Below are 17544 nucleotides of genomic sequence, written 5' to 3'. Positions count from 1 at the left end.
TTTGGCCCTTAAGTTATCACTGAAAAATTTCAATTTCCGCTTATAGGATAACGCTAATTTAATTGCCAGTCATGTGTTGGGAATGCCTACCGTTCCTTGGTGAATTTAATAAAGGTCGGGGGGGGGGGTGCTCCTCTGCTCCTAATTAGCTCACGCGTTGCACAATCCCAGGCAGCACGCCGCCATTGGACCGATCTCGGCCCAACGTCGGCAAATGACGGCAGCAATATTGGCCCCACGTCAGCAAATCACGCTCGCGCTACTTTCACCCGCATCGGCCCGACGTCGACTAGCCGCCTTCGGGCCGATGCGGGCTTGCCGGCTTCGGGCCGACGTGGGCTAGCCAGAGTCGGTCCGAGACGGGCCTGCCGTTATTCAGCCGATGATGGCAAGCCGTCATTGGGCCTATGTATGCTAGCCGATGCTGCCGCGGTGTCGGCCCCGCCGACGTCGGGTAGCCGCCGGCGTGACCGTTTACACCCGTTATTATGTTTTAGCAGTGGTGGCTTACCGTGCGTTAAGTACGGTAGTACTGTACCGTCGTGGTCGGCACGTAGCTAGTTTATATGGGGACACCGGCGGTAGTTGCTCGACGCGTAAAGTAACTTGATCAGGCAGGCTGATACATGTGTTTTAAAGTAAAATGGCTGCGTGCCGACCACGGCAGTTCGGTATTACTGTGGTTAGTGTACTGTAAGTCAGCAGCGCTAAAATAGACTATTCGCGGCCCAACGACATTCATCGACTGCCATTGGTGCCATATTCGAAAAATGCTGCCTAATTAGAACGACTGCTCCACTGATGTCTTAGTGTGCGATTAAGACCCACAATTCTTTCGAACCGTGCAAGGCCGAGAACGAAAGTCAATATTCTCTCTAACACAACTAAACTGATGAAAGGCCTGCTGCACCAACTACGCATGCGTCTGAGAAATTAAGGAGCAACACATTTGCAAGGTGATAAACACAAATTTATTCACAGATATGAACACACGCTAGCAGTTCCGGAATAATTATGCCATAAAGAAAAGAAATGTCTAAACATCTATAGATACCGTAGCCAACATCTAAAACAACCCCACAGCCACCGTATTCCTCAAAAAAAGCAGGGCAATCCCAATCGAGAATGGGATCAGGCGCAAAATCATAGGCGTGAGCAGGGTTCCCCTTCAGAGGGGATGGGGGGGGCGAAGGTTCATCGCGGCGCCCCCCCCCCTCCCTATTAAGTCAATGTGTTTGGCAGACCTTGCGCCCACCTCTTCTTAGGTGACTACGGGGGCCGGCTGCCCCCCTGCCCCACTGTGCGCACGCCTATACGAAAAGTTACAATCTCTTCAACGTTATGCGCGGCACATTCACTATAAATATTGAAAGAACTAGAACGGGCAAAAATAGGAATAAGGATTAACGAAGAATATCTTAGCTACTTGCGTTTTGCGGACGATATCGCGCTTTTCAGTAACGACGGTGCCGAATCACAAAAAAAAGTTCTGGAGATGTAAACGAAGGCAGCATTAAAGTAGGATTAAAGACGGACCCGAAGAAAAGAAAGATAATGTTAGGCGGCTTGCCGAAAAAGCGAGATTAAGAGTGGCAACTAGACTAGAAGATTGTGTATACGCGTGAGCTAATTACGAGCAGAGGAGCACCCCCGCCCCCCCCACGTTTATTAAGTTCACCAGAACGGTAGGCATTCGCAACACATGACTGGCAATTAAGTTAGCGTTATCCTTTAAGCGGGAATTGCATTTTTTTCAGTGATATCTTAAGGGCCAAAAAGATGGATAAACTGCTGCACGCGACGCGAGAAACATTGCGAGCAGTACCACAAGATCCCATGAACTCTACATCTAAACAAGATAGACACGCACGCGTTCCTAATCTAAAGGTAAGATTGTAACAGAAAGGAATCGTGCATAAAAACCACTCACGTGTGCCCGTTGGATCGCTAAAAACACGAGCGAATAAAAAATGCAAGCGCACCATATCAGAATACACAAAACACGATGGTCAACAGAAAATAAGCGATAAGAAGAGAACAAAAATCTGATGACACGTAACAGTAGTGAACACGTGGCCTTATATGAGGTGAGCGAGTTCAACATGGAAGCAGGGCGCCACTGGTTTCTTGCTGCGGTGATCTCTGCCGAAAACAATGCCTGAATCCTGCCGCGTATCCGTCTCGTGCACGATTTTGACTTTCCACCACACATGTCCACACACCGCACTTCTTGAAAAATTCTGCTGGTCGGAGTGAAAAAAACTTGCTCCCGCAGCTACGATTGTCCCTCCGTCGGGACAACCACCCTACCCTGCCTGGTCAAGCGAGTTTCGCGACAATGACGCTGAACGAGGGGAAGGGAGGGAGGGGGGGGGGGTAGAGGTTGAAGAAGACGAAAAAAAATGCGAATTCTCCCTTCTTGAAAGCACGGCTCAGCCTACCACCATGGTGTGCGATCCCCCCAGCATGTCTATGGGCATGCCGTTTGAGAAAGGCGTTCGTCGAATTTTCAATGCATCACCTGTTGCCACATGTCGCTACATAAAAACTTTGCGTACACCACGTTGGAGCCGCATTTTTTATCGTATTTCACGTGCCATAATAATAATTTTATGCGACTGTTTCTGAAAGCACGTGGGAAGCAATCGTTTAGCGAGATTTTTACTTGAAAAAGATATGTATGTCACAAAATGGACGGCAACGAAGTGCAAATGCGAACTGACAAACACGTGGCAAACACATGTTTGTCAGTTCGTTAAAGATGGTCAGCGGGCTAGCTGATTTGTAAACATTCAAACGACAAAACGTGTCTTCACTTCGCCTGGTCTTTTTTGCACCATACCTATTTTTCTCAAGTAATGAACCAACTAGCTCAGCAACACGCCTTGCTGAACTTTTTACTATTTTCATAAAGTAAAATTATGTCACATCACTGAAGCAAATGAGCTTGTTACGCTTCACCCAAACACGCGCGTGAGTAAACATGTGTAAACAAAGAGATCGGAAACTGTCCTTCTAGTATATGAGCGCTCGCGCCACACATTCAGCGGCTGAAAGGATGTAGCGCTATAAATATGATGGCAGGCTCGATTTATGCACAGAATTAGTATTCACATAAAACTTCTTCCGCTAAAAGCATTGTGCGGGAATGTTTGGGTGAATTTTGATGCTGGATACATTAGTGGAGTCGGCCGACCAGTGGCAAAAACATTTACGAAACAGAAGTACTTCGAATTTGGCCCATGAAGTTAATGGTATGTGTTATAACGTTTCAACATTTTTGATAGCGTTGAACAACTGGTCAACGAAGTGGCCATCTAATTTCAGTCAGTTATTCTTCTAAAGACCACCTTTTTTTGGTAGAAAAGTGACTGTGCTAGTGATAGTTGCTAGTCATTGTCATAGCAGAAACTAATAAGAGAATGCAAGCTATTCAGTAGGCGATACTTCGCGCCCCGAGTCGTAATTAGCATGGTACAATATTTGAACATTGTTATTTGTGCTAGTACAGCAATCCATGCAGCGGTATTCTACAGCTTAAGCTACAAATATTCAAGCGCCTAATGCTCTATTGCATTACGATTGTATCCTAGACGGGCGAGCTGCCGGGCTTCTTCGGCGGGCTAAAGGTAGAGCGGAACGTCGAGGTTATTCTCGTCACTGACGGCCGGCAACACGGCGTCCAGCGTCGTTGAGGGGCTTCCGTGAACTGGTTTGAACGGCGTCATATGGCGCCGTTTCTTACACTGCCGTGTTAACTTCAGGTTATGTGCGGAAGATATTATGGCGTCCCATGTCATGTGTTCGACGTACAGTACATTGCCAGCATGTCGGCGAGGGTTTCATTTAGACGCTCGGTGAGGCCATTTGCCTGCGGGTGATGTCCGTCGGTGACTTGTGTGGCTCTATTTCAAGATGGTTTGTGTTAGCTCTGCCGTAAAAACCGTACCTCTCTCGGTGACGAGGACTTTTGGAGCGCCGCGACGCAGGAGGACGTTCTCAACAGGGCATGTATAACTGTCTGAAGGGAGACAAGAAAGTTCCAACATCGTCGATAAGCCATCGGCTCCGCCGATGTCAGCTGAAGCACGGCAGAATGACGGCATGCTCGGCCCAATGTTGCCGGTGAAAACCATCGGCTCGGCCGATGTCGGCGAAAGTACGGCAAAATGGTGGCTAACTCGGCCAAATGTTGCCGGTGGAAGCCATCGGCTAAGCCGATATCGGCGGAGGAACAGCAGAACGCCGGCAAACTCGGCCCAATGTTGCCGGTGAAAGAAATCGGCTAAGCCGATATCGGTGGTGAGACGGCACAAGGCCGGATAACTCGGCCCAATTTTGCCGGTGAAAGACCAACATCGGCTGAAAGGCGGCAAAATCAGCCCCATTTTGCCGGGAAAAGTCAACGGCTCCGCCGATATCGGCGCCAGGCTGGCAATGCTGGCCCGAGGTGGGGCCGCGCACAGCCGCCGTAAAACCAATATCGGCCCGACGTTGCGTGCTGCCTGGGATCTTCTAGTCTAGTTTGCCACTCTTAATCTCGCTTTTCCGGCAAGCCGCCTAACATTATCTTTCTTTTCTTCGGGCCCGTCTTTAATCCTACTTTGATGCTGCTTTCGTTTTACATCTCCAGAATTTTTTTTTCGTGATTCGGCACCGTCGTTACTGAAAAGCGCGATATCGTCCGCAAAACGCAAGTAGCTAAGATATTCTTCGTTAATCCTTATTCCTATTTTTGCGCGTTCTAGTTCTTTCAATATTTATAGTGAATGTACCGCGCATAACGTTGCACAGTGGGGCAGGGGGGAGGCCGGCCCCCGTAGTCACCTAAGAAGAGGTGGGAGCAAGGTCTGCCAAACACATTGACTTAATAGGGAGGGGGGGCGCCGCGATTAACCTTCACCCCCCCCCCCTCTGAAGGGGAACTCTGCTCACGCCTATGATTTTGCGCCTGACCCCATTCTCAATTAGGATTGTCCTGCATTTTTGAGGAATACGGTGACTGTGGGGTTGTTTTAGATGTTGGCTACGGTATCTATAAATGTTTAGATATTCCTTTATGGTATAATTATTCCGGAACTGCTGGCGTGTGCTCATACCTGTGAATAAATTTGTGTTTATCACCTTGCAAATGTGTTGTTCCTTAATTTCTCAGACGCATGCGTAGTTGGTGCAGCAGGCCTTTCATCAATTTAGTTGTGTTAGAGACAATATTGACTTTCGTTCTCGGCCTTGCACGGTTCGACAGAATTGTGGGTCTTAATCGCACACTAAGACATCAGTGGAGCAGTCGTTCTAATTAGGCAGCATTTTTCGAATATGGCACCAATGGTAGTCGATGAATGCCGTTGGGCCGCGAATAGTCTATTTAACGCTGCTGATTTACAGTACAGTAACCACAGTAATACCGAGCTGCGTGGTCGGCACGCAGCCATTTTACTTTATAACACGTGCACATGTATCAGCCTGCCTGATCAAGTTACTTTACGCATCGAGCAACTACCGCCGGAGTCCCCATATAAACTAGGTGCAGACCACGACGGTACAGTACTACCGTATTTAACGCATGGTAAGCCACCACTGCTAAAACATAATAACGGGTGTAAACGGTCACGCCGGCGGCTACCCGACGTCGGCGGGGCCGACACCACGCAAGCATCGGCTAGCATACATAGGCCCAATGACGGCTTGCCATCATCGGCTGAATAACGGCAGGCCCGTCTCGGACCGACGCTGGCTAGCCCACGTCGGCCCTAAGCCGGCAAGCCCGCATCGGCTAAACGGCGGCTAGCCCACGTCGGCCCGAAGCCGGCAAGCCCGCATCGGCCCAACGGCGGCTAGCCAACGTCGGGCCGATGCGGGTGAAAGTAGCGCGAGCGTGATTTGCCGACGTGGGGCCAATATTGCTGCCGTCATTTGCCGACGTTGGGCCAAAATCGGTCCAATGGCGGCGTGCTGCCTGGGTGGTTCAGTGGTAGAATACTCGACTGCCACGCGGGTGGCCGGGGTTCGATCTCCGGCCGACGCACTTCATTTTTTTACGAAATGTGTCGAGCATCATTGCGCAACAACAATGCCATGAGAGCAGGTCGAAGCACATCGCGTCGGTGGTTCAGTGGATTCCACTTCCGGCCGCCACGGGTGACGGACGTGTTTTCATGGGCTCGAACGAGCCAGTGCTTGCGGCACAGTTTAGCCGCGAAAACAGGGACGCTATGGAAGATAACCAGGATTATCAACTACGGCTGCCACATCTGCCGAAAGGTCGTATTGTTTTGAACACAGTATTTTTGCACGGTGACCTACAAGCGAGACCGTACCGAGTCGAAGACTACAGGGATGCCCTTGCTCAATTGGAATCGCTACCTGAGGTGGAAGCCTTAGGTGCATTTCAAATGAATCATGTGTGGGCCGTGACGTTCAAAAGTCGTGAAGGTATGCGAAAGTTGTTAGCTGCCGGGCATATTAATGTGAAAAACAGGAAGTGGCTCGTGGTAGACCCAAACAACCAGGAGGTTCGAATGAAGTTACACTGGGTGCTCCACAATGTAACTAATGACGATATACGTGTGGCCTTCGAGCCGTATGGCGAAGTCACAGAGGTGAATAGGGAACGCTGGCGCGTGTCCGGTGTGTCAGAGAAAGGTTCGACAACACGTGTGCTAAGCCTGAAGCTAAAGACAGGGGTCACAATTGAAGACGTTCCCCACCAAGTACGTGTCGCTGGAGAACTTGCTCTCGTCGTAATACCTGGAAAGGCCCCTCTTTGTTTGCGCTGCCAAGGAAAAGGTCACATCCGCCGTGACTGCCAAATCCCTCGATGTCAGCGGTGCCGACGGTTTGGCCACGACGAAGCCCAGTGTGTGCCTACGTACGCGAACATAACGTGACCCGCGAAAAGCAAAGATGCTTCTGAAAATTTCATGGACGAAGTTGAAGCCGAAGAAGCAGCAGCGATGGCGCCGGAGAAACCCAAAAAGCCGGAAACGCCCCCCAGTACGACGGTGAAACAGGTGTTGATAGCGAGCGATCAAAAGAAGTCGAAAGAAACGTCAGCAGAACCAAAAAGTGAGGCACCCCAATGTAATATGACCGAAAATCGTGTGGTAGAAGCGGCTGCGCCGTGCGACCCTTCGAAACATGAGAGTGAAGCCATGGAAGGCATCACATCGATGTCCGCCAAACGAGGGCATAACGAAACCTTCAAAGACTCGGACCTTCCTAAGGATGCAAGCGGCGGCCCTCCGCCACCCAAATCGGCTTTGATGCGACGAATGTCGTTCAAGCCGAAACCGAACATCCCACCTGACGGACGACCAGAGGCGAAACTGCCGAGCTAAAGGCGGGGCCTCGCTTCCCTTGTGCAAGCCAGCGACATGCCTCCTCTAAAACAAAGACGTTTAGACGCTGCTACGGAGTCCAGCCACCGGACATCTGTTGAGAGTGAAGACACGGGGCAGCTGGATGATGCCAACTGTGAATTGCCGCAGCACGGTGAACCCTCTTATACATCTCTGCGCTCCGAGGTAAACGCTGTGCGATCTAAGTGCTCCTCACAAATTAAGAACGGAAAGCTTGCCGTGTCCTTACGAATCGCCACTTTGAATATACGTGGACTAGCAGCCAAGAAGCGTCAAAGTCAAATTAATCGTCTCTTTCTCGAAAATAATTTAGTTGTGGCAGCTGTGCAAGAAACCAAGATTGAAAGTGAGGAGCACACGGATCGTATGGTGGAGACTTTTCGAAGACACTATAATGTTTGTGTGAGCCACGCAAAAGGTACATCCGGGGGCTGCGCAATTTATATAAGAAACAACGTAGTCATTGAAAGTGAAAAAGTTGTAGCGTCAGAGAAGGGGCGCTTGATTGTGCTTGACTTTTTGTATTCTGGAAAGGAATGGCGTGTTATTTGTATTTATGCACCAAACACTGATAATGAGCGTATTGTATTGTTTGAAAGAGTAGAACAATTTCTGAAATGTGAAAAAATGCCTTATCATGCTCGGTGATTTTAACTGTATTTGCATGGCTGAAGATAGAGCTAGAAGTGTGCCTGCACGAGATAAAAGTGAGCGACTACTAATCTCGCTGCTCGAAGAATATTACATGGAAGATTTAGGATACCTACTTTAAAAAGTAGGCCGACCCACTTTCACGCATTACCAACGCGGAAGCTGTGCTAGGCTGGATAGAATATACACTACAGTCTCTCTTGCCAAAGAGTGTGTTAACTTCGAAGTTAAGCACGTATCTTTTAGCGACCACAGCCTTGTAACAGCCACACTTGGAACCAATTCAAAAAAGAGCCGGTTCAACTGGGAACTATGGAAGTTCAACGTGAAACTCTTAGAAGACGAAACATTTACACAAGGTGTAAAACAAATAATCGAAGACATGGTATCGACAAAAACACACGGATGGATAGCGGAGTGGGAAAAGTTTAAAAACGCGGTCAAAATGACTGCGATTGAAAGGGGGAAGCATACTTTGTCAGAAAGAAAAGATTAAAGAGAAAGAACTTCAATGTCAGCTCAATTATCTGATGTGCATGGAAAGTGCGAATCCCGGCTTATATACAAAGGAAATACGTGAGGTAAAAAACAAGCTTGAACTTATCGCAGCAGAGAAGTACAAAGCAGCAGTGATAAGAGCACGAGCTGAAAAGATATGGATGGGTGAAACGCCCAACAAGCGCGCGCTGTGCGACGAAATAAGATATTCAGTTAAAAATGAAATACGCCAGATTCATTATCACAATGACGTGACGTGTGAAAAGAGTAAAATCGAAGATGCCTTTGTAGAATACTACAGTGAGTTATTCACAAATAAAACGAACCACGCAGCTGGTTCTAAAGCTGCGATCATTAGTTTAATGCCAAAGCTTGAAAATGAAATCAAAACGCGAATGGAGCTGCCAATAAGTGTGAACGAAGTGAGAAACGCTATTAAGGAACTAGCCGTAGGGAAAACTCCTGGACCCGATGGATTAGGGGCCGCCTTTTACAAAACGTTTATTGAAGAGGTTAGTCCGATTTTGCACGAGGTCATCAGTGAGGCGTACGAAAACAAAGCGTTGCCTCCCTCCTTCCTATGTGCTCATATGGTCCTAATACCAAAGACAGATAATCCAGACAAACTATAATGTCAGTAGGAGCTTACCGCCCAATAACTCTTACAAACGTAGACTATAAAATATATACAAAAGTTCTAGCCTAACGATTACAAAGCGTTGTCAAGCTGCTCGTAGGACCGCATCAGACGTGCGGCATAAAGGGTCGCTCTATTTGTACCAATGTGCATGTAGCCCGCAGCGTTTTAGAGTGTTGCGATGCCATGGCGGGACGGGTTGCTATGCTTCACCTTGATCTTGCTAGGGCGTTTGACCGTGTCGCACACGAATTCCGTTTTTCTTTGCTTGAACACGTCAACCTTGGAAAAGTAATGCTGGAAGGTTTAAAGATGGCTTACAGTAATTGTACAGTGCGAATAATTGTGAACAAGAACCTTACAAGAAGCATTGACGTCAGGTCATCCATAAAACAAGGCTGTGCTCTGTCTTCTCTGCTTTTTGCGCTATACCTTGAACCTTTCTGCCTCAGCTTAATTAACAACAGCAAAATTAATGGCTTCGTGCTTCAAACGCAACACGTCAAAGTTCTCGCATACGCTGATGACGTTGGTGTTTTCTGCACTGATCGCAAAAGCATAGAAGAGACGATAAGCGTCACCAAGGCATTCTGCGAACAGACAGGATGTGCGATAAAGTGGGAGAAGAGCGTCGGCTTCTGGCATGGCACGTGGGACGTTAAGCCGCAATCATTCGCGAGCATCAAGTGGTCCAACACACCCACTGCGTATATAGGTGTGCCCCTGGAACATTATAACCAGACAGGAGATTACTGGGATGACCTGACGTCAAAGGTGAAGCAAAAAGTTGGTGGATGGCAAGGCCGTGAATTGTCAATGTTCGCGCGTGTGAGTGCTTGCAATGTTTTCCTGATTGCAAAAGTGTGGTATGTGCTACAGTTTCTGTCAATGTCTCGCGTAAATGTGCAAAAATTGCACCGTATTTTTGCGGTCTTCATTTGGGGCTCAAACTGGGAAAGAGTCAGCAGAACAAATCTTTTTCGTTCAGTGAAAGACGGGGGCCTTGGTCTTTCACATCTGTTCATCAGACAAATTGTGTCGCGGTTTGTGTTTTTACGGGACCAGAAAGACCCGTTTTTGAGAACCGTTATGCATGTGAGGTTAAAAAATGTAATTCCTGATTTTGTTGTGTCTAGTGCAGCTGCAATTGATGGCGGTATAAAAGGCTACCTCAAAGAAGTGGTGACGGCATTCAGGATGCTTCAAGCACGATTTTCACTCGAGTATTTGAGTCTTGTATCAAGAAAAAAGCTGTACAAAGACATGATCACTGTAATGATGCCCACACCATTATATAGATCACTAAACAATAAAGGCCCCGGGCCAGACGTTCTAAAAAGAGTTAAAAAAATGACTGTTAGAGGATCTATAAAAACGTTTTTCTTTAAATTACACACGAACACATTGCCTGTGAAAACATGGCTTAAAGACAAAGGCATATTTATACCGTAGACGACAAACTGCACCCTGTGTAACAAACCGGAGACGATCGAACACACATTCATTGACTGCTGGGATCCAATATTTTTTTGGGATGTGTTACAAAGAACACTGAAGAAAGAGCTACCGATAACACCACATGGAATACGTTATCTTTCAGTGCAGAATGAGTGTGGTGTTCCATACGACATGATAATGTTATTGGGGCTTTACAGTCTCTGGATCACACGCATGGCCGTGAGGCATATGGATCCTAAAGCCAAATCGACGCGGGAAAACTTTATTGAATGTGCAATGTATGTGCGCGAGACATATCGAAGGTTGGATGAACCTCCAGATTGTATGGAGGTATTTGATGAATTGGTGGAAATGAAGTGTTTTTAATCCATCACAATGGTCGAGTAGGCCAATGTGGTTTTTATACATATGTATTGCTTTATTTCTGAATAAAAAAAGGTTATTTAGAAAAAAAGCGTCGGTGGTTCAGTGGTAGAATACTCGCCTGCAACGCGGGTGGCCCGGGTTCGATTCCCGGCCGACGCACTTAATTTTTATTTAGAAAATGTGTGGAGTATTGCGCAATAACAATGCCATAAGAGCTGGTCGGAGCACATCGCGTCGGTGGTTCAGTGGTGGAATACTCGCCTGCCACGCGGGTGGCCCAGGTTCGATTCCCGGCCGACGCACTTAATATTTTTTACGAAATGTGTGGAGCATTGCGCAACAACAATGCCATGAGAGCAGGTCGAAGCACATCGCGTCGGTGGTTCAGTGGTAGAATACTCTCCTGCCACGCGGGTGGCCCAGGTTCGATTCCCGGCCGACGCACTTAATATTTTTTTACGAAATGTGTGGATCATTGCACAATAACAATGCCACGAGAGCAGATCGAAGCACGTCGCGTCGGTGGTTCAGTGGTAGACTACTCGCCTGCCACGCGGGTGGCCCAGTTTCGATTCCCGGCCGACGCACTTAATATTTTTTTACGAAATGTGTGGATCATTGCGCAATAACAATGCCATGAGAGCAGGTCGAAGCACATCGCGTCGGTGGTTCAGGGATTCCACTTCCGGCCACCGTAGTGAACGGACGCGGAATGTTGTGCTCCTCGAAAGGGGCGGTTCCAGCGGCCCAGCCGAGTGCGGTATCAGGCTTATGGAAACGTCGACACAGGATTATCAGCTCGATTTTGCCCCAGCTTCCATCAGGTACAACTGTCTGCAATACTGTGTTTTCGCATGGTGATTTAAAAGCCCGCCCCTACCGAGTTGAGCATTTTCGCGATGCGCTCGATCGTCTCAAGCTGATGCCGGAGGTGACGGCCCTAGGGGCGTATCAGATGAACCACGTTTGGGCAATAACTTTTAAGGACGAAGAGGGAAAAAAGAAGCTTTTGTCGGCGAAAACGCTCAGCGTTAAGGACCACCGGTGCGTCGCTATTGACCCCTGTCACCAGGACATTAGGATGAAGATGTACTGGCTGCTTCACACGACGCCCGACGAGGACGTTCGAACAGCCTTAGCGCCATACGGCACCGTGACTGAGATATGCAGGGAGAAGTGGCGTGTTCCAGGATGCGGGGACAAAGGCTCTCACACTAGGCTGGTGTCGCTGCGCTTGAAAGCTGGCATGACCATTGAAGACATACCACATCAGCTACGAGTGGGGGATGACCATGCGCTCGTGTTCGTGCCTGGCAGAGCCCCGCTCTGCCTCCGGTGCCACGGCACCGGCCATATCCGGCGCGAGTGCCGTGTGCCACGCTGTGGGCTCTGTCGTCGTTACGGCCACGACGAGACTCAGTGCGTGAGGAGCTATGCCAACGTGACCGTATCTGGCAGGGGTGAATCCTTGGAGGAACACATGATGGACCAGGCCGACGCGGAAGTAACTTCTGGAGGAGCAGCGACTCGCCTGCTTCGCAGGTGAAGTCCGATCTGAAGGCTAGTGGAGAATGTCAGCCCAGCGAAGAAAGGACGAGAGTCAAGATAACAAAGGTCAGACGTACCGGGAGCGGAGGCGTCCATGGTACGTCCAAAGGCGGTGGCTACTAAGGGGAGGCTCCTCGAAGCTCCTCTGGAGTAGACGCTACTGAAGAGCCTGTTGAGGGCATGGATTTAACCGGTGCGAGCTCAAAGAGGCCCAGGGACCCGTCAGAGGGAGGAGATGGACGTGAAGGTGATGACGGTAGCTGCGAGGGTCCTCCTCCGAAAGCTACCCTTCTCAGACGCGCAACCCTGAAACCAAAACTGAACATTCCTCCTGACAAGCGGAATTCGCCGTTGGCTGCCCCGCCGTAGCGGGGTCGCTGTCTGGGAGTGGTCTATGGCTGTGGACGGTCTTCGTGCGGAACTTCCTGACCCTAGTGCTAGTTTGCAACGGCACTGGTGGGCCTACAAACTATGTGTCAAACATGAAGGGAGAGCAGAACGATGTAAGTTTGTTTGCAGTATAATTCGTTGTGCGAGTGTCCTTTGAGCTTTCTCTTCTGTTTTCATGGCCAGTAATAATAATGTAGCACTTCGTATTGCCACGTTTAATGTTCGAGGGTTAACGTCCAGGCGGCGACAAGTGCAATTAAATCGCCTGTTGATGGAAAACGACATAGACATTCTTGCTGTCCAAGAAACAAAGATTGAAAGTGAAGAGCAAACAACGAAAATGGTTGATATGTTTAAATCACGGTACAATGTTTGCGTATGTCATGCGGTGGGCAAGTCAGGAGGGTGTTTATTAATGCTGCGTAATTCTGTCGGTATCGTTGAACAAAGTGTGTTAACAACCCAGGATGGACGATTTGTACTGTGTGATTTTGCTTTACATGATGTATGTTGGCGAATAATATGTGTGTATGCTCCAAACATCGTACATGAAAGAACTGCATTTTTTGATTATGTGGCCAACCTTTTGACACCTGACAGAAATGTGGTTCTCCTAGGAGATTTTAATTGTGTTTGTATGCCTGAAGACCATGTACAGAATACGAGAGGTAGAGATACGAGTGCAATCAGACTTCATGAAATCGTGTCGAATTTGAGTTAGCCGATGTCGGAAACATCTTAAGTGGAAATGAAGTATTTTACACTCACTTCCAAGGGGAGAGCCATGCTAGGCTAGACCGGATATACATGTCAGCGGGTCTTGTGCCAAGGCTCACGAACTACGCAGTGAAACATGTGAGCTTTAGTGACCACAGCATAGTGGTGTGTACGGTCGGGAAAAAATACAGCGGCTCGAAGTTTAACTGGAACTCTGGAAAATGAATGATAACATCTTAAAAGACGACTGCTTCGTGAGAGCTATAATGGAAAAATCCAAACTGTAAGAAAGGAGGCTGTGTCAAACATAGCGGAGGCATGGGAGAATTTTAAAAACGAAGTAAAACTACTTGCGATCGAGAGGACGACGGTGATACGCCGCAAAGCAAAACAAAGGGAAAAAGAATTACAAAACATGCTAGGTTACATTTCAAAACGCCGAGTTCACTGTACCGGGATTATTCAGTACAGAAATAAAAACGATCAAAAGCGAACTTGAAGCGATGGATGCGGAACGTTATCAAGGCGCAGTGATAAGGGCACGAACGGAGCGACTATGGCAAGAGGAAGCGCCAACAAAACGCGCGCTCAGTGAAGAGAAAGGTTACGCCTCAAGTAACCGTATTAAAGAAATCTGGTACAACGACGCTTTGTAGGCAGGCCAAAGTACAATAGAGTCAGCCTTTGTTGAGCATTACCGGACACTGTTAAGCAGACAGGTCAAAGTGTCGGAAGAGTTCGTAGATACCTTTCTGGCGCTCCTGCCAAAGGTAGATGACGAAGTGAAAGAGGGACTCGAAAGGCCCATCTCAGTCACTGAAATTTTACACGCTATAGAAACCCTTGGTAGCGGAAAGTCGCCAGGACCTGATGGGCTGGGAGCGCTCTTCTACAAAACGTTTAAGATGGAAGTTGCAGAAATACTTCACAGTGTTATAGCAGAAGCATACGACCTTAAACAGCTACCACCCTCATTTAGAAGAAGTCACGTTGTGCTAATACCTAAAACAAATGACCCAATCAAGCTACAGTCAGTAAAGGGATATAGACCTATAAGTCTCACGAATGTGGATTATAAAATATACATGAAGGTACTAGGGAAAACACTACAGTCTGTTATTAACACAATAGTTGGTCCTCATCAAACTTGCGGAATAAAGAAGCGAACAATATTCACTAATATTCACGTCGCTAGAAGTATACTGGAGTGTTGCGACTCGAGCCTCGGGTGCGTTGCAATGGTCGAGCTCGATTTGGAAAAAGCTTTCGACAGAGTTGCTCACAGCATTCTTATGGCCACGTTAGAATACATCAATGTAGGTGGAATCATTCACGACGGTGTCGCCATGGCTTATGAAGAATGCTCTGCTCAACTGATAATAAATAAACGACTGAGTGACAACATACCGGTGCTTTCAGGAGTGCGTCAAGGATGTCCCCTGTCGCCGTTGCTCTTTGCTATTTTTCTTGAGCCTTTCGTCTAAAGATACGTGAAAACCAAATATCCGTGGCTATCGTCTAATAAACCAAGAGGTAAAAATACTAGCGTACGCAGACGATATTGCGCTGTTCTGTACAGACCAAGAGAGCATTCGGGAGGCAATTAAAGATGCTAGACAATTCTGTAGCAGCACTGGTAGTGCCATAAACTGGCAAAAAGCTTAGGCTTCTGGCATGGCCAGTGGAGTAGTAGGCGGACAGTTTTCGAAAGCATAGCGTTCACCGACACCCCGACCAGTTACCTCGGCGTGCCTTTACAACATTACCAAGATGCGAATACGCAGTGGACAGAACAAGCTGAACGGGTTCAGGCGCAAACAACCAGGTGGGGAGGCAGGAGCCTCTCAATATTTGCGAAATCGGCAGTGTGTAATGTGTTTCTTGTCGCCAAAGTGTTTTACATGTTACATGTATTATGTATGTCCCGAATGAGTGTGCAGAAGATGCACAGAATTTTTGCGGTTTTCGTGTGGGGATCTAAATGGGAGCGTACAAGTCGTTTGAATTTGTTTCATTCGGTGAAAAAAAAGGGGGACTGAGATTACAAAACTTGTTTTTCAAGCAGATAGTGGCTAGATTCATGTTCCTGCGTGATGAAAGTTTCTTGCGATGTGTCATCCAGACGCAACTGAGTGACGCAATGCCAGATTTTCTAGTTACGTCAAGCCCAGCACCAAAAGTGTCAGTGAAAGGGTTTTGGTATGAGATAATAAGTGCTTATCGGTTCCTGAGAGCGCACTTTTCGTTAGAATATTTGAGCGCTGTCACAAAAAAGCGATTGTACAGAGATTTGGTGCATGTTATGTGTCCGTGCTTCCAAGATACCGGGCGATATATGTACTCGGGAATGAAAAGAATGTTTTAAAACGGGTTAGAAGAATGCCAGTGAGGGCTACCACAAAGACGTTTTTCTTTATGCTACACACGGGCACGCTTCCTGTCAGCCATGGCTAAAAGAGAAGGGAATATTTCTACCTTGGGGTGTAAACTGCTACATTTGCAAAAAAACCTGAAACCATTGAGCATATTTTCTTGGGATTGCTGGGACTCCGTCTTCCTTTGAGATATTCTACAAAGGACTTTTAAAAAAGAGTCCCACTAACACCATTCGGTATCCGGTTTTTACCATTTGAAGAAACAGGAGGTGTGCCCTATGACATCGTGATGCTACTTGTATGCACAAGCGTGTGGGAAAACACGAATGGCTGTGCGAAATGAAGATGTAGATATAAGGCCTGCTAGTGAATACTTAAAGAAAATGTTCTCTTTATTCGAGAAGTGTACAAAACTCTTAGTGAACCACCAGAGTGGTTACCTGCCTTGAACAATTGGCTACAATGAAATACTATTAACATAATTCATCAACAAGATACAATCGCGGATTGCACATGTTGATTTTTCGGCTGGGGCCGATGCTGTCTGTGCTGTCCATGTCTGTATCGCTACGAACAGGTTTTAAATAAAAAAAAGCGCAGGAGGTTCAGTGGTAGAGAATACTCGCCTGCCACGCGGGTGGCCCAGGTTCGATTCCCGGCCGACGCACTTAATATTTTTTACGAAATGTGTGGAGCATTGCGCAACAACAATGCCATGAGAGCAGGTCGAAGCACATCGCGTCGGTGGTTCAGTGGTAGAATACTCGCCTGCCACGCGGGTGGCCCAGGTTCGATTCCTGGCCGACGCACTTCATTTTTTTACGAAATGTGTGGAGGCATTGCGCAACAACAATGCCATAAGAGCAGGTCGAAGCACATCGCGTCGGTGGTTCAGTGGTAGAATACTCGCCTGCCATGCGGGTGGCCCGGGTTCGATTCCCGGCCGACGCACTTCATTTTTTTACGAAATGTGTGGAGCACTGCGCAACAACAATGCCATGAGAGCAGGTCGAAGCACATCGCGTCGGTGGTTCAGTGGTAGAATACTCGCCTGCCATGCGGGTGGCCCGGGTTCGATTCCTGGCCGACGCACTTCATTTTTTTACGAAATGTGTGGAGCATTGCGCAACAACAATGCCATAAGAGCAGGTCGAAGCACATCGCGTCGGTGGTTCAGTGGTAGAATACTCGCCTGCCATGCGGGTGGCCCGGGTTCGATTCCCGGCCGACGCACATAAGTTTTTTACGAAATGTGTGGAGCATTGCGCAATAACAATGCCATGAGAGCAGGACTAAGCGCGGCGCGTCGGTGGTTCAGTCTGTGTATATTTGGGGCTCAAGTTGGGAGCGCACGAGTCGTTGCAGTCTCTTTCAGAGGGTGCAGCATGGAGAACTAGGTATCTCTCATCTTTTTTTGAAACAAGTTGTTTCAAGGTTTATTTTTGGCTCCGCGATCAGAGCAACGATTTTTTTAGAACGGTATTACAAGTTCGCCTATGAGACCACACCGCGGAGTATGTTGTGTCAACCAGCATTGTGGCAT

At 47.9% G+C, this 17544-nt stretch overlaps 7 non-coding genes across 7 annotated transcripts; all 7 read left to right on the top strand.

Moving 5' to 3' along the window:
- The first annotated feature begins 11059 nt into the window (after positions 1-11059).
- Positions 11060-11130, top strand: Trnac-gca (transfer RNA cysteine (anticodon GCA)). The gene has a single exon. It is a non-coding gene; the product is annotated as a tRNA-Cys (tRNA).
- Positions 11131-11202: 72 nt separating this feature from the next.
- Positions 11203-11273, top strand: Trnag-gcc (transfer RNA glycine (anticodon GCC)). The gene has a single exon. It is a non-coding gene; the product is annotated as a tRNA-Gly (tRNA).
- A 71-nt stretch (positions 11274-11344) lies between these two features.
- On the top strand, positions 11345-11415 carry Trnag-gcc (transfer RNA glycine (anticodon GCC)). Its single transcript has one exon. It is a non-coding gene; the product is annotated as a tRNA-Gly (tRNA).
- Positions 11416-16739: 5324 nt separating this feature from the next.
- On the top strand, positions 16740-16810 carry Trnag-gcc (transfer RNA glycine (anticodon GCC)). The gene has a single exon. It is a non-coding gene; the product is annotated as a tRNA-Gly (tRNA).
- Positions 16811-16881: 71 nt separating this feature from the next.
- Positions 16882-16952, top strand: Trnag-gcc (transfer RNA glycine (anticodon GCC)). The gene has a single exon. It is a non-coding gene; the product is annotated as a tRNA-Gly (tRNA).
- Positions 16953-17022: 70 nt separating this feature from the next.
- Positions 17023-17093, top strand: Trnag-gcc (transfer RNA glycine (anticodon GCC)). The gene has a single exon. It is a non-coding gene; the product is annotated as a tRNA-Gly (tRNA).
- A 70-nt stretch (positions 17094-17163) lies between these two features.
- Positions 17164-17234, top strand: Trnag-gcc (transfer RNA glycine (anticodon GCC)). The gene has a single exon. It is a non-coding gene; the product is annotated as a tRNA-Gly (tRNA).
- Positions 17235-17544: the final 310 nt, after the last annotated feature.

This window comes from Rhipicephalus sanguineus, chromosome 2, assembly GCF_013339695.2.
Source record: "Rhipicephalus sanguineus isolate Rsan-2018 chromosome 2, BIME_Rsan_1.4, whole genome shotgun sequence".
In the NCBI taxonomy this organism is placed as follows: domain Eukaryota; kingdom Metazoa; phylum Arthropoda; class Arachnida; order Ixodida; family Ixodidae; genus Rhipicephalus; species Rhipicephalus sanguineus.
This window is presented reverse-complemented; position numbering and strand designations above follow the sequence as displayed.